This window comes from Epinephelus lanceolatus, chromosome 10 (assembly GCF_041903045.1).
Source record: "Epinephelus lanceolatus isolate andai-2023 chromosome 10, ASM4190304v1, whole genome shotgun sequence".
In the NCBI taxonomy this organism is placed as follows: domain Eukaryota; kingdom Metazoa; phylum Chordata; class Actinopteri; order Perciformes; family Serranidae; genus Epinephelus; species Epinephelus lanceolatus.
This window is the reverse complement of record NC_135743.1, coordinates 39787419-39797871: the sequence shown is the minus strand read 5'-3', so window position 1 is coordinate 39797871 and position 10453 is coordinate 39787419.

Genomic DNA, 10453 nt, shown 5'->3' with positions numbered 1-10453 from the left:
AAGTTATATACAGTAACATGTTTGGCTTACTTACATATTTATTTTAATATCTATACAGTGATGCAGACAAGGGTGTCATTTTGTTTGATCATTGAGGGGGACACATATTAAGGGGGAGGGTCTGGGGGGGTCCTACCCAGGAAATTTTGAGCCTCAAACACTTCATTTCCTGCTTTCTGGTGAATTTTTATGCATCAGTTTAGGTTGGAACTGTAAAGTGGCAGGTGACAAATCCAAATAAAAGTATAATAAATATAATGCAGTAACATGCAAATACGCCCCCCCCCCCCCCCACCCCCACCCCCATACGAAAAAAAAAAAAACGTGATCTCATTAAATAGTCATGTACTAATATTTAAAATTATCCTCCAAATAAGCTTTAAATATTCTTAAAGAATCCCAGAGCTCGCTGCAGCTTTGTGCTCCTCTCTCCTTCCCTGCGCTCTTGGCACAAGGCATGTGCAGCACCAAACCACATTTCAGATGTCTTTAAATGAATTATCAGATGTAAACATTACTGGCAGAATTAAAAATGCTGCTGTCAGGCATCACAACATGTTTTTAATGGAGGATTGATGCCATGGGCCAAATTTAAAAAGTAAAATATTAAATTAGAAAAAGAAACAGAAAAATATATATATTTCGCAAAATAGGCACTCAACCCTCAGAGGGCAAAAAGGGCAGGTGCTTGAGCACCACCTGGGGTCTACCTGTGATTGTGCCTGTAAAGATTATACATTTCTGTATCAATCACAATGTTAAATGCCACCAGGAGCTGAATTAGGTTCATTCTCATCAATTTGGCAAATAATCAGAGCCAAGTTTGTTTGGTTGGACAGTCAGGAAACTCCTGTGATCCAGGAGATGGTGAGCGGCTTGTTGTTCCAATCCCCTCTGCTGTGGAAGGAGCTCATGATGAAGCCCCCATCATCCAGGCTCTGTCAACAACCCTGCACAACCCTGTAAGTACACACAGACTTAAACTGCTTACCCAGAGCTGGAGAGTCTGTGTTTGTTTGTCTGTGTGTGTGTGCGTGTGTGTGTGTGTGTGTGTGTGCATGTATAACACAGACAGATAAATACACACATAGACTATAAATTAACTGTTTTAATAACACAAAACCAGTCAAAAGAAATAAAAATACTTGTCTGTTCATGTGGGGGACATCAGATTATCAGGGTTCATTAGTCCTGTATGTCATGACCTCCTTTCCAATTTAGGAAAAAAGGAAACATTTAATCTTTTATTCTTGAAATGATCATATATTTTGCGATATTATCCAGTGATTTACAAGATAACTCAATGAAGACTGGGGAAGCCAAATTGCTCCCATCAATGCAACACTTACAGAACAACCTGTACTAACTTAATGTAACGTCATGTGACATACATCATTGTATGCTACACACACTAGCACCCTATTGTTATTAAAATAACTCAAATGGCTTTTGATTATCCGAAGGACATGAAGAGCAGGCTCCTACGTATGAGTTCAGAGTTTGTTTGACCCTTCCACCACCAGTCCTGCCCTCTCTGCTGTTCTATGGAAGACAGTTTACGCCAAAAACATTAGAGATTCTGTTAGTTTAAAAATTGTACAAATTAAGCTACTGTTTTTTTTTTTTAAATTTTCTTTAGTCTCACTCATCTGACTTCTCTGACATTAGACAGAATTCTAAACTTTATTCCAAAAATCTCTATTTTATCCTCAGAATTCCACGAACAAGCTTACCCACAGTTTTAAACTGTATGACACAGTCTTCACTGGTAAAAGAAGTTGGCTACTTTCTCATAAAGATGGAGATGTTGATCAGTCATCATTTCCGCAGGGCTCTTTTGCGTACAGCTGCCACAAGTGAAGTTGTAGAGGGAGGGGCTTGACTCAAATGCTGTTGTCGGACAAACAACACACTTTTAATTGAGAATTGATGCCATGGGCCAAATTTGAACACTAAAGTATTAAATTATTTAAAAAACAAACAAAAAAAACATGTCTTGCAAAAAGGGCACATATCTAGACAGAGGGCAGAAGGGCAGGTGCTTGAGCACCACCTGGGGTCTATCTGTGCACATACCTGCCAAGAATTGTTACAGTAAGATTTCATCCAAAGCTGTTTTTGACTGTGTTTGACTTGGTGTGTAAGTGAAAAGCTTCACTTTTCATCTGTATCACATTGTCTTCATCAGTGGATGAGCCTGCTGAAATGTGTTTATGAGCATCATATGAAACTACCATGTGTGCACTGTTGTAACAAATTGTTTAAACACCAACATTAGTTCCTTGTCAAATTGCTAATTGTGTTTTTTAAATTGTGTTAGCAAACAGTTCTTTAACTGAGATATCTGGACTACTCCAGTTACTGTGTACCTGCAGGGAACAATTTCAGGTAGCTGAGTTTCCACAACTAAAATGAAATTCATTTATCTGAGTACGGCAGAGAAATGAGAAAAGGAGAAAAGCAAGACTTTTGCTGCTTCTGAACAACAACATGCTGCTATCACAATAGGTGCTCCTCCATGCAATAATGTTAGCACTAATGGTGATGATGATGGTGACAAAGCACACTCCTACCTGACACCTGAGACATTCTTTTCTAATAGGAAGCAGCCCAGAAATGAATTTAAGACTAGAAGGAGTCTGTACTGTATTCCTTATCTGAGTCACGTATACTAACACTTCAATCAGGAGAGACAGAGGAGACAGAAGAATGAAGTTGAGATTATGTTTAATGCAGAGTATGAGTGTTCAGATTAACAGATTATTTGTGAAGTCTTTGGTGCTTGTGATCGAGGGACATCTGAGTAGCAGCAATATAAATCCCCCCATGGAGTCCAGACACTGGTGGAGGTGGTGGTGGATGATGACCCTTGAAGCTGATGGCTGAAGAAGCAGATGAAGCTGATGAATTTGAGAAGACTAGGCGATGATGTGGAGGTGGAGGGTTCGCACGGCTGCAGCATGAAAGAACTACAGGCAGAAAAAGAACCATATTTAAAATGCGTAGCAGTAGGATGACAGGCTGACGGAGGAGGTGTGTCACTGTGCTGTTGGTTGGTTGTGAATCGGCTGTATAACAGCTGATGACTCAGTTCACAACCCTGGACAATTACAGCAGGAGAAAGTGAGTGAGGATGCATGCAATGAGTGAATGGCAGAGTGAGAATTAAAAATCATAACCTCAGCATGAAGAGCATTGTCTTCCTGACAGAACTTTTGCTAGAGCTTTATTTCACTATGTCGAGATGAAACAGAAGATAGATCACTGAAACCTTTGCAGTAAATCAATTCAGTTGTTCAGTAAAAATATGTGAAACAAGTAGGATTGTTAAGACAAGAGAAAAGGATGAGAAGAGCGTGTAAAGAGGGCCCTGTACCTGTGTTTGCCTTAGGCCCCGCTCGTTTCCTCTCTCCTCTGTTCCAGGAAACAGCCTCAGAATAATAATGGATGCATAAAAACAGGAATGTTTGGAGGATGAAGCAAGATCTCCAGTTTAGTATTCTCTAATCACTCCTGGGATTGTCTCTAAGCTCTGCTCTTAAAGACGGGGAAACTAAACATGAGAAGCAAGGGACATTTAAAGAATAAAATACGCAGAGGCTGTTGAGACTGTGTCAGAGTGAGAAGGCTTCAGCTTCCAGTGATCTCTTTGTCTCTAAACACATACACAAGAGGGGAAAAGATAAGTCACAAATATTGATTTCTTGCATCACGCAATTAACTCATATGAAGATAAATATTTCCTATTGACACATGTTAAACAGTCCTAAATTGCCTCGAAGGTTGAGCCAAAGTTAACTGTCAGGATCGGTTTCTGAAATTGCCTTTTCAGCCAAACCACTTTATGGAATCGATGGCCTGAATAAGAAGCAATTAATTGACCTTGCAGTTCTCTGTGAAGCTGCAGTATCAGTTCAGTTCTCCATACACACAGTGGGGCTGTTGGTCCTCGGCCATATAGATATATATATATTAAAGCCTATACTGTCAATATGGAAGCTCTTATTGGCTCAAATGAGGTGTCAATTAAAAGGTCAGATTTTATTTACATGCAAACAGAAGAAATTATGGATAATATGTGGAGAAATATGAACGATGCAATGGTAGTTTGTGGAAATACATTTGCAAAAATCAAAAAAGCTTTCCAGTACACACACACACATATATATATCTATATATATATATAGATATATTAGGGGTGTAACGGTACACAAAAATCTCGCTTCAGTACGTACCTCGGTACACAAGTCATGGTTCGTTTTTTTTCGGTACAGTAATGAAAAAAATAGACAACTATTAAATATCTTTTATTTATTGGTAACCTTATTAAAACATACCACCACAGCAGTTAACTCTTTTTACACAATTTTTGAATGAAACAAATATATATAAAATCCTGCTTTTTCACAATGTTTGAATGAAAATAGAAAAATAAAAGTGAAAAATAAAATCCTGCTGTTTTTTTTAACACATTTTTTGAATGTAAAATATAAACATACATTTCTGCTTAAACAGTTTTACTTAATTAAAATAAAAAGTATAGTGCAGCTGGTCAGCTTATATATATACATATATATATATATATATATATATATATATAGAAAATTTTCCTGCCCTAACATCATAACAAAGTCAAAAGCATGTGATAATGTGATGCAGAAATATATATTCTTAAGATTTTGGGAAACGTCATTTTAGTACTGTAAAACATTTCCAGGTACTGTATCTCAAACACAAAGTAACATATAATGTTTGTGTTATATACCTTTGCTTCGCGGGCTGCTCCCTCAGAGTAGCCCTTTACAGGTGTGTGCTGATTACCACCATCTTTTGAGATGCCACAGACTGTGTGCCCACTGAGACGGTTTGTGGAGGGTCTGTTTGACATCCTGCATCCTGGAATCTGGCTGCAGTGGAGAGGTGTTGGGCACCAGGGCCCTGCTGTGATGTACTCTAAAAGACAAAATGAAAACAGTCAACATTAGGGATGGGTATCATTAAGAGTTTATCGACACTACTACTTTTATCAGTACTCCTTATCGATTTGGTACTTTATCGGTACTCTTATCACTTTTTTTTCATTTCTAAATAATTGCTTTTTGAAAATATATTAATTCAAAAAGAATAAATTCATAACAGGATATAACTAAATGTTTCCAGAGCAGCAACAGTAATTTTTACAACAGCAAAGTCACTATATAAATAATATTACTGACATCACAATACTGAGTGAAGTTTAGTTTTTATCAGTCACTGTAAGTCAGTCCTGCTGTCCTCTGTCCTCTGTCCTCCTGTCCTCTGTCCTCCTATCCGCCTATCCTCTGTCCTGCTCCGTCTCTGCTGATGTGATTCACCGTGTGCAGGTAACATTAGTGCTGGTAGAGAGAGGAGGGGCTGTTTGTCTCAGCCGGCAGCTGTTAAAAAGTATCTGCCCAATTTTATGATAAGTGTCAAACTAAGTTAGTCTACATACAGACAGCTGTCATTTGAGCTTATTAGTAACAATTCACTATCAGCCAAACTAGCATTCTGTCTAAATCAGCCTGTAAGACATCACGTTAGTGAGAGACTGTGGACGGAGCATACTGAATATCTACATATTTACACGTTCATGCTTGCTAACACATGTATTGATAAATTATTGTCTTCTTACTCGCTAAGGTTTAATTGCACTAAAGGCCCGAACATACTCGGGCGGAAAGGACTCCGTGGAGGTCCGCGCAGACTCAAAGCGGACGTCTGCAAGCCCTGTGCGCGCAAAGCTCAGATTTTACGACCACGCGGACTCCGCTCCGCGCACCAGTGACTGCTTGGCATGTATTTTTCACATCGCGGGGATTTTTCATGGCAGTGTTGCCAAGTCGGCTTATTATAAGCGACTTTGGGCTTGTTTTTCTGTAAAGTCACTTACAAATATTGGTAGTCGCGGGTCGCGTTTTTTTGGGCTTGTTTCTAAAGTGTAGTTGCTTATTTGGGCTTGTTCCCAGCTCCATAATAAGTTGTCAAGCAGATATTTTCGATATGTTATTTAAACGTAGGATAGTTTGTCTTGCCTGTTCCCTCTGTCCCTCCCCTTTCCCCATACACACAGGATACAGCAGAGTTTTTTCCCACCCGCATCCTGCTTCTAATTGGCTCTGACCCTGATGGCAACGAGTACTAGCCAATCAGAGGCAGAGCAGGGCAATCTGGGTTTTTTTCTTGTTAGGAAAACATCAGTCCTGTAACTAAAAGAAAAAAGTTAGATGAGTGCATAAAAAGCAATAATAAATAAAGAATTTGTGAATTCAGGATGATATTTATTTGTGTGTGCACATTTTAATTATCAGAGGTTTACTGTGTATATAATGTACTTGGTACATCAGTCTATATTTGATATCCCATCTGTTTTCTAATGTTAAATAATGTTAAAAGGTGGGAAGCTTCTACCGAGTGTTGAAGTGTGGAGTAGATGGCTGTAGGAGCTAACGTTAGGCTGTACACCCAGTGCTTAGCTGTAGGCCTCGGCTAACTGGTTTGAAATGCTTTTGTTACACAGCGTACAGTAAGTTAAACTGCCAGCTGGATGGTGTCAGTAAAATGAATTTAATGACTGAATTGTGGAAAACTGAACAGAGCTAAGATGTGCAGCACGTCCATATTGACAAAAGTTGAAACATTTCTATATGTGATGCCCAAGCTAAGCAGCTACTGCTGCTAGCTTGAGTGATTAGCTGACAGGCAACAGTAAGACTTTGGGTTGAATTAAGAGCTGCATTTATTTTGTCAAAATGTGTGGCTGCATGAGTTTGTGAGTCCGCTTTTGAGGAGGACCTATTATGCTTTCTCTTTACTTGTGTTTTACACAGCGTCATAGCTGTAGATTTCGGCTAGCCGGCTAACCAAAGTTATTGTTTTGAAATGCTTTTGCTACGCAGTGTTCAGTAGGTTAAACGCTCGTCTCAGTAAGATGAATTTAACGATTTAATTTAATTCAATTTTTTAATTTAAATTGTGGAGAATCTAACTACATTGTGTAGCATGTCCATATTGACAAAAGTTTCAACATGTCTGTCTGTGATGCCCGATTTGAGCAGCTAACTGCTGCTAGCTTGAGCAATTAGCCGACAGGCAGCAATCAGACCTGCATTTATTTGTCAAAATGTGTGGCTGTACTCAGAATTTGTTTGTGAATCCGCTTTAATCAATCATTAATTTAATCATATGCTTTATGGAAAATGTACAACATATTTGTTTACTTGGAGCTCTGTTATGTGGAGGCCGTTCACAACATTGTTACTAAACACTGTAGTTAGTCTGAGTTATACAGCTGAGGAGGTATTTCTGTGATGAAAGGACGTTGTGTGTGTCTGTGTCTACATGTGTTTGAATACGTATATGTGTGGTCTGCTGATTTAACGGGGAGGGGACAACACTGCTTAGCGTTTTAGATGTTGACTCTGAACAGTAATAGCCCTGGGGCTAAATTATGAAAGACCATAGTACTGATAATCTCTGACGGTATGTTCTTTTATCAGTACTTTTACACATTTTGGTTTAATTCATTATCATCCTGCAGCCTCTCATCTGCGTTCTGTGCCGGGGCTGAACTGCTCCACATACACACACGTACATGCACACGCCTACACGACATGGTAATCTGTAAACAGCTGAGTGAAGATAGTGAAGTGATAGTGAAAGTAAAGATAAAAACAGTAAAATTACTTGAGTTGACGGCAGCTGCACTCGTTACTGTAAAGGCCCGAACATACTTGGGTGGAACGTATGTGGAACGGACTCCACAAGGAATGTCCGCAGTCATTCGGGCTTTCATAGTTGAGCACACTTCCGCATTATAGTTTCCTGTAAAAATGCCCGTGAAACAGTGTTGCCAGATCTCGCGAGACAAATAAGTAACCAGACCTGTGAAAACAAGCCCAAAACAAGCGACTTTTTCTATGGACCCCCCCTAGGTTCCGGGGAGAGCAAATTAAATAAACTGTGTGCATGGTTTTACAATCCGTGGGGACGGATTTAAACTGTGGGTACAGATTGTCAATATACATCCATGTGGACAGATTAGTAAACTGTGCGCAGTTTTGCAAAACTGTACCCACAGCACACAGTTTATTTATTTTTCTTCCCCCCAAGCTTCAGGACAATGACCACAAGAGGGAGTTAAACCAGTTTGTTTTTACACAACAAATTCAGAACTCATAAAGCATACTTAAGGCCCGAACATAAATGGGTGGAACGTATGTGGAACGGACTCCTCGGAGGTCCGCAAGCCCCTGTGCGTGCAAAGCTCAGAATTTATGACCGCGCGGACTCCACTCCGCGCACCAGTGATTGCTCGGCATGTATTTTTCACATCGTAGGGATTTTTCACGGACATTTTTAACAGGAAACTACAACGCAGAAGTGCGCTCGACTATGAAATCCCGACTGACTGCGGACATTCCTCGCGGAGTCCGTTCCGCGTACGTTCCGCCCTAGTATGTTCAGGCCTTTACAGGTTGTGATCCCGAATCTCCATATTTGTCCAACAAAGGGAACTGCCCCGTCTTTCAGCAGTAACTGCAGTGAAAATCCAGCAGTAAACCGTTGTCAGTTTGTGAAGCAGTCCTCAGGAAAATAGAGGGAACACAATAAAATGTCCAGGTTGTATTATGGAGCAATTGTATGAAAAATAAATTACAACCACTTCTTCTTTGTTCCTTCATCCTTTGGCAGTCCAAACAAGGGTAATTTTTGGTCACAATGAAGAAAGCAATGTGTCCTTGACATGGCGTCTCCTCAACGGTTCAAACTTTGCAGCCTCTCTCCTCTGCCTCTTCATGAATATGAAAGAAAAATAACAACACACAACAACAACAAAACCCATTGAAATATTTTAGATTCTAAAGTAGTACAGCATGTTATGTAAATGTAATTTTCATGTGAGTTAATAGGTTAATAAAAAGCCAAACCATTAGTGGTCCCTACAATTAATTTAAGCACTATTTGCATCATAAATGCTTTGTAATTAATTGATCCACTGTTCTGTGCTTTTTTATTTAAGTTCAGTGTACTTTATAAGAGGTGTGTTTCTGGTGACCTTACAGCTTAATAGTGTGTGAGTAAATGAGTGTGTGTATGTGCGCTTCACATGCTTACATGCACACCTGTGTATCTCAGTGTGTGCCAGTGCATACTATGCCTCAGTGGTTGCTCCTGCAGGCGGCATGGCATTGGTTTGATATTCAGCGCCACGCCAACATAATGAGACCTGGGAGAGGGCAGCGGGCCGATGCCGACAGATGGCCACATCCACTGGACGTAAGAGCACTAAAACATTTGGAAAAGACTGCACGCTGAACGCTTTGCATGACCAGCAGCAGTGTTCCTTCAGGAGGCTGGGAGGCTGCAGAGCAGTGGGAGGGATCCATTAGACTGAGAGCTGCTGACGTCAATGCCTGGCTGTCTGCTGCTCTGAGGAGAGAATGATAGTGTGGCTGCTTCTATTATCATTTAAATACATGGCAGGATAAAAAAAAAACAACTTAAAAGTTTAGAAGCATTTTAGACACACTTTCAGATGCAGACAACTTGTGCAGATAAACTTTTTGCACTTTCATTGAGTCTTTCTTTTTTTTCTATTCAACTTAAGAGCTGTAGTCACAAATCACAGGGTCTTGCAAGTAGTGGGTTTCCTAACCTAACATCAAATTTACTGTGTATCAATAGGGGATGGCCCTACGGAGAATTTATGAACATAAGTGCAAGAACCCTGAACGGGAGACTGAATGAACACGTCCGTGAACAGCAGACCAAAATTACTCAGAATATCCACAGGCAAGAGGCCAAAGGTCATCAGCAAGGAGTCAGTGGACGATGACAGAAATATCAAGGACATTCACATTTGAGATCATACATCATCTCTGAACAGAGACAGGGGTAACCAGAGGTGGAGATATAAGATAATAAAAACATAAAGAAATGAAGTAAAATTCTTCGACACATGAGTTAGTGACTAGGTAAGACGCTGCCAGTGTCTCCAAGAATGTGTTCACTAGGAAACAGATCGCAGGTACATGTCAAGAGAAGAATTCTCAGTTGTGATGGCCGGAGTCACTACAGCTGCTAGAAAAATGCTCAGGTATTGGAAATCAACTTAAACCCCCAGAAATGAAAGAATGGGTCAATTACATGACAAAAACCACCTCATACAAATCCATGCTGACCAGGATGACTGGCAGAAACTATGCCAAGGCTTTTGGAATTGTATTACACTGTACAAAAACCCTGAAATATGATTGTTGTCGATTGTTGATTATGACTTGTGTTGTGTCCTCTCTTATATGGATCTTCTTTATTCTGCAGCCATTTTATTTCTATCATTGCCAACAGAATGTCTCATTTAATATTGTTCAACGCAGAGATGTTCCTGTAGATCAAGAAACGTACAATGCACTGACTTTTGCTTTTGCAGTAA